The sequence below is a fragment of the Rana temporaria genome, chromosome 5 (genome assembly GCF_905171775.1).
Source record: "Rana temporaria chromosome 5, aRanTem1.1, whole genome shotgun sequence".
Lineage (NCBI taxonomy): Eukaryota > Metazoa > Chordata > Amphibia > Anura > Ranidae > Rana > Rana temporaria.
The window spans coordinates 314,529,237-314,535,056 of record NC_053493.1 but is presented as its reverse complement, the minus strand read 5'-3'; the positions used below and the strand labels follow the sequence as shown (position 1 = coordinate 314,535,056).

Genomic DNA, 5,820 nt, shown 5'->3' with positions numbered 1-5,820 from the left:
AGGTTCATGTTGCACATGGTTGCATAACACGTTTATAGCGCATGCTTGCTTGCAAGATGCTTGTTCCAGAGCACACATGCTATATGCATGTTTTGCTTAAAACATATTTATATGAATTCATGCTTCCAGGAACACACGCTGCCATGTACACACACTTCCATTGGGGCATATGGCTTTAACACTTGCCACATACACATATGGGGAGCCAGTTGCATATGTGTTTATTTACTTGGGTCTGCAGAGGTTGTCTGCGTTTCGCAGGGGAACAACACTATCTCCAGTTGGTGGTCTTGCCATTTTGGGTTAGCCTCCGTGCCTGGGTTGTCAGGGTGCTAGGGCCCGCCTCTAGCAGGTCTGTAGGCCCAGGGTATAGCAGTAATGGCATACCGAAGCAAACTCCTGCTGATGGGTCAGTCAGTAGCATGGCTGGACCTAAGGGTGTCCAGCATGGTCAAGTATCTGGAACTCCTGGGTTGGGATTCCAGTCTAAAGATACATTCTTTCATTTGACAAGAAGCTGGGTATGTTTGGCACAGTCCAAAAAGGAGAGTTTTTTGGCCTCGGACAAGACCATCGCTATAAGAAAAACTGGTCTATGTGGTCACGGCAAGGAACAGTTCCTTACTTTTGGCCTTTTGCTTAAGGCACTAGGGAAGATGCTGGCTTCATTCAAGACAGTTCCCTATACTAACTTTTATTCAGGGCTGTTATAAACAGTATTTTGTCGGCCTAGAAAGAGTGGATCTTGACCTAGCATTATCCAAAGAACCCGGTCCCAGAGATATGCTGGAATTCCTCTTGGTGATTCTTAACTAAAAGGGTTTGCCAGGTCAGGAAGAGACCATGGCCCAGGGGAACTAGTCAAGCTCCAAGGGAGCCTTATCTGTCAGCTAGAGCTACCGATGGAGCATCTGGCTTAGGGGCCTAAACGTTCAGGTGGCAGGTTGGTTCTGTCAGAGTACAATCAGACTATGCCATACTAGTGATTTACTTAATTTACCAAGGAGGAGCTTGTGCCTTGCCTATTGACATTCGTCATTTCATGAAATGCAGAATTGGCAGGCGATTCACTGGAGCCGTCAACAAGTGTCTCCGGGAGAATGACCTCTACACCCCGACTGTTTTCCTGACCAAATGCCACAGAAATAGTACCCTGTACATAAGATGTATTGGCGTCCAGGCTCAACAAGAAATTGAACAGCTAGGGGTCAAGGACAAAGGATCCACCCGCATGCGGGGCAGATGTGTTAGTAATCTGGGGGGACCAGTTGTCACTGGTTGTGTCTCTCCCCCCAGTGCCGCGACTTTTGTGGCTTCTATGCAACATTAGAGGAGAACGGAAGCTGGCCTGATTACTCCAGCATAACCCTGACGACCTCTCGGTGCAGGAACAGTAAGGGTGGTAGTAGAGGACCCACGGTCCCTTACATCTTGTCCAGGCCTACTTTGCAGGGGGTATTACATCCTGCCTTGCAACAGGTGAATTAATGGTCTGGCTATTATAGCCCACATTCTCGAGGATCGGGGCTTTCAGAATCAGCGGCAATTCCCTTGATTCATACAAGAGAGCTGGCCTCCAGGACCAGATATCCTACGGTCTGGAAGGCCCATGTTCCTGGTGTGAAACCAGATGGTGGCATCCGTGGAAGTTTGTCAAAGGTAAAATTCCTGCCTTCCTACATTTGGAAAGGAGACGGAGCTAACCTTAAGTTATATTAAGTTACTTCACACTCTTTGTTTCGGGCTGTTATACAAGGGGTGACGTGCATAAGTCCACCAGTTGGGTCGCCCTTGTGCTCGGAGGATTGGCTCTAGTTTTGTTGGCTTACAGGGTCAGCTCCTTGGGCCGATGCACCATATTCCCTTCATCCTTTAACAAGGGAATTGGTGGTCTTGGTTGTGGTAGCCTCCAAGAGAGTTTCAGTATTGGCAACTTTCTTGGTATAGAGCCATACTCAATTATTCTTACAAGTAGAGTAATATTCATCCTCACCCAACCTTATTTACTAGAAGGATCTAGTATTCATTTGAATCTAGATATTCTTACCTTCCCTTTTTTCAAAACCTTGTTTCGCGGAAGGAAAAGTAATTGCTTTTCTCTCAATTGAGATGAGAGCAGTTAAATACCTATCTGAAGGTTTCAGATATAGAAAACTGACGTTTTTATTGGGCTGCCAGAAGACCCTAGATGGGCAGGCAGTGTTCAGGTCAGCTATTAAAATGGTTACACTCTCTCTCTTGTTGGAGTAAGAAGGGTCTAGGCCTATCTGAAGCGGCTGCTCGGATACGGAAAACTGATGTTGTTGCGCTACCAGGAGGCCCCAGGAAAGGGCAGGCAGCGTCTAAAATCAACTGTTTTTAAGGTTGATTCACCAGGTTATTATCCCGGCTTGTGGTTAGAGTAGGATTCCCCCTGTTTTTTTTTGTGGGGGTGCTCCCTACCAGGATGGTAAGCGCTTTATGCGCAATGCATTTCCAAGCCTTTATGACGCAGATTTTCAAGGCCGCAACTTGGTCATCTGTGCTTACGTTCACTAATTCCTATCAGGTGAACATAAAACGGCAGGAGGATGCAGCTTTTTGGCGCAGTATGCTGCAGGCAGCATTATAGGTCCTCACGTCTGATGGCAGTCTGTGTTGTTGGTGTCTCCCTCCCCTCAGTAAGCATTGCTTTGGGACATCCCACATGTAATGGCTATGCGGCTCTGTGTCCCGTGATGTACGATAAAGAAAATAGGATTTTTTTATAACAGCTTACCTGTAAAATCCTTTTCTTTGAGTACATCACGGGACACAGAGCTCCCGCCCCTCTTGTTTGGGGATATTGGGACACTTATTGCTTTGCTACAAAAACTGAGATACTCCCAGTAGGGGAGGGGTTATATAGGGAGGGAACTTCCTGTTTAATTGATTACACCAGTGTCCATCACCTGAAGGTAGACTCTATAACCCACATGTAATGGCTATGCGGCGCTGTGTCCCGTGATGTACTCCAAGAAAAGGATTTTACAGGTAAGCTGTTATAAAAAATCCTATTTTTTGCCCCCTTCCCCTGATGGAACCTGATGCATCCTCCTGCTCCACAGATGCAAAGGTACCTCAATCCAATAGGTGCAGTTTTCTCGCATCCAGCAGGGTAAGGCTCACTGTCCAGGCTGTCCGGTGACGTCAAGGATTTTGATCGATCAAAAAAATGTAAGATTAATCAAGGAATTAATCTTTAATTTCCCCAGCCCTAAAAAAATATATAAAATCGATCATAACCAAATGGAAAGAACATGGCACGACAGCAAACCTGCCAAGAGTTGGCTGCACACCAAAACTCATGGACCAGGCAAGGAGGGCATTTACCGCATAACGACTGCCGCACGCACTTTTACGTCGACACAATGGCACAGGCAGGAAAATGGGGGTACCTGTACGTCCCTTTAAATTTGCCGCTCAGCGTGCCTCGTGAGTGTGCTCGCGGGTCTCGGGAACTCGATGTTCCCGTGCAGCCCGCGATTGTGGTCGACAAAGGTAGAACATGGGGGATGCCTTTCTAAACAAGGCATTCCCCTGTTCTGCTTAGTTACATGTCACTAATCTACTGTTCCCCGAGATCGTTATCAGTGACATGTCACTGGTAGCTCCTCCCCCTAACAGTTAGAATCACTTCCTAGGGCACACTTAACCCCTTCAGTGCCACCTAGTGGTTAACCCTGTCACTGCCAGTGTCATTTTCACAGTAATCAGTGTATTTTTATTCTTTTTTTTAAAAATATGGCACGCTTCACAAATTTGCGTGTCATCCTTGCGCAGGGGCCATGCTAATCTTCTCTGTATCGTTCCAATTTTAGTATATGTGCTGTCGAAGCGAGCACATCAGAGCATTTTTATGGCACTAATCGCTGTAAAAATTACAATGGTCCCAATAATGTGTCAAAAGTGTCCGATATGTCTGCTATAAAGTCGCAGTTACGATAAAAATCACAGATCGCCGCCATAACTAGTAAAAAAATATATATATATAATAAAAATGCAATTAAACTATCCCCTATTTTGTAGACACTATAACTTTTGTGCAAATCAATCAATATACGCTTATTGCGATTTTTTTTTTTTTTTTTACCAAAAATATGTAGAATACATATAGGCTATATTTGCTTTTTTTTTAAAAAATTGTCGCTCTATTTTTGTTTATAGTGCAAAAAATGAAAACTGCAGAGGTGATCAAATACCTCCAAAAGAAAGCTCTATTTGTGGGAAAAAAAGGACGTTGATTTTGTTTGGGAACCACGTCGCATGAGCGCGCAATTGTCCGTTAAAGCGACGCAGTGCCAAATCGCCCACAGTGACCCGGTCTTTGGCCAGCCAAATGGTCCAGGGCTTAAGTGGTTAATCAGAAGAGACTGGAGTATCAGTACATAGGGCGACAATAAGCCATACCCTCCATAGAGTTGCACTTTATGGCAGAGTGGCCAGAAAAAATCCATTACTTTCAGCAAAAAAACAAAATAGCACGTTTTGAGTATGTGAAAAGACAATTTGGGATACTCCCAAAATGTATGGAGGAAGGTGCTCTGGTCTGATAAGACTAAAATGTTACTTTATGGCCATCAAAGAAAACACTATGTCTGGTGCAAACCCAACACATGACATCACCCAAAGAACACCATCCCCACAGTGAAACATGGTGGTGGCAGCATCATGCTGTGAGGATGTTTTTTAGCAGTCGGGACTGGGAAACTGGTCAGAGTTGAAGGAAAGATGGATGGTGCTAAATACAGGGATATTCTTGAGCAAAACCTGTACAACTCTCTGTGTGATTTGAGGCTAGGACGGAGGTTCGCCTTCCAGCAGGACAATGACTCCATACACACTGCTAAAGCAACACTTGAGTGGTTTAAGGCAGTGGTCATCAACCCTGTCCTCAGGGCCCACTAACAGGTCAGGTTTTATGTATTATTTTAGGGAGATGCAGACTAGAATACTACAATCACTGAGCAGGAAATTATATCACCTGTGATGCATTTCAATTATCTTGCAAACCTGGCCTGTCAGTGGGTCCTGATGACAGGGTTGATGACCACTGGTTTAAGGGGAAACCTGTAAATGTGTTGGAATGGCATAGTCAAAGCCCAGACCTCAATCCAATAGAAAATCTGTGTTCAGATTTAGATTGCTGTTCACACGTGCAAACCATCCAACTTGAAGGAGCTGGAGAAGTTTTGCAAGGAGGAATGGGCAAAAATCCCAGTGGTAAGATGTGATAAGCTCATAGAAACTTATCCAAAGCATTTTGGAGCTGTGATAGTCACAAAAGGTGGCTCTACATAGTATTGACTTTAGGGGGGTGAATAGTTATGCATATTGACTTTTTCTGTTATTTTGTCCTATTTGTTGTTTGCTTCACAATAAACAAAAAAAACATCTTCAAACTTGTGGGCATGTTCTGTAAATTAAATGATACTAATCCTCAAACAATCCATGTTAATTCCAGGTTGTGAACACACAAAAAATGCCAAAGGGGGGGGTGAATACTTTTGCAAGGCACTACAATCTACAATGTGCGTAGTTCAAAGTTAATCATTGGAGTTTGTTATAGACCACCCAAGGTTAATGAGGAGGTGGAGACTCCTTGCACAGGTGGAAAGGACTGCAAGGGCTGGGATGGTGATGATGGGGATTTTAACTATCCAGAAATTGACTGGAGTAATGGTACTGCTGGGACAGTTAAACGGCAACAATTTATAAACCTATTACAGGAAAATTTTATGGTCCAGTTTATTGAGGCCCCAACTAGGAATGATGCTCTATTGAAGCTGGTAATCTCAAACC

The 5,820-nt window shown here is 44.4% G+C and overlaps 1 non-coding gene across 1 annotated transcript; it reads right to left on the bottom strand.

The window, feature by feature from the left end:
* Positions 1 to 3,756: 3,756 nt before the first annotated feature.
* LOC120942078 lies at positions 3,757 to 3,863 on the bottom strand. The gene has a single exon (XR_005749879.1). It is a non-coding gene; the product is annotated as a U6 spliceosomal RNA (small nuclear RNA).
* Positions 3,864 to 5,820: the final 1,957 nt, after the last annotated feature.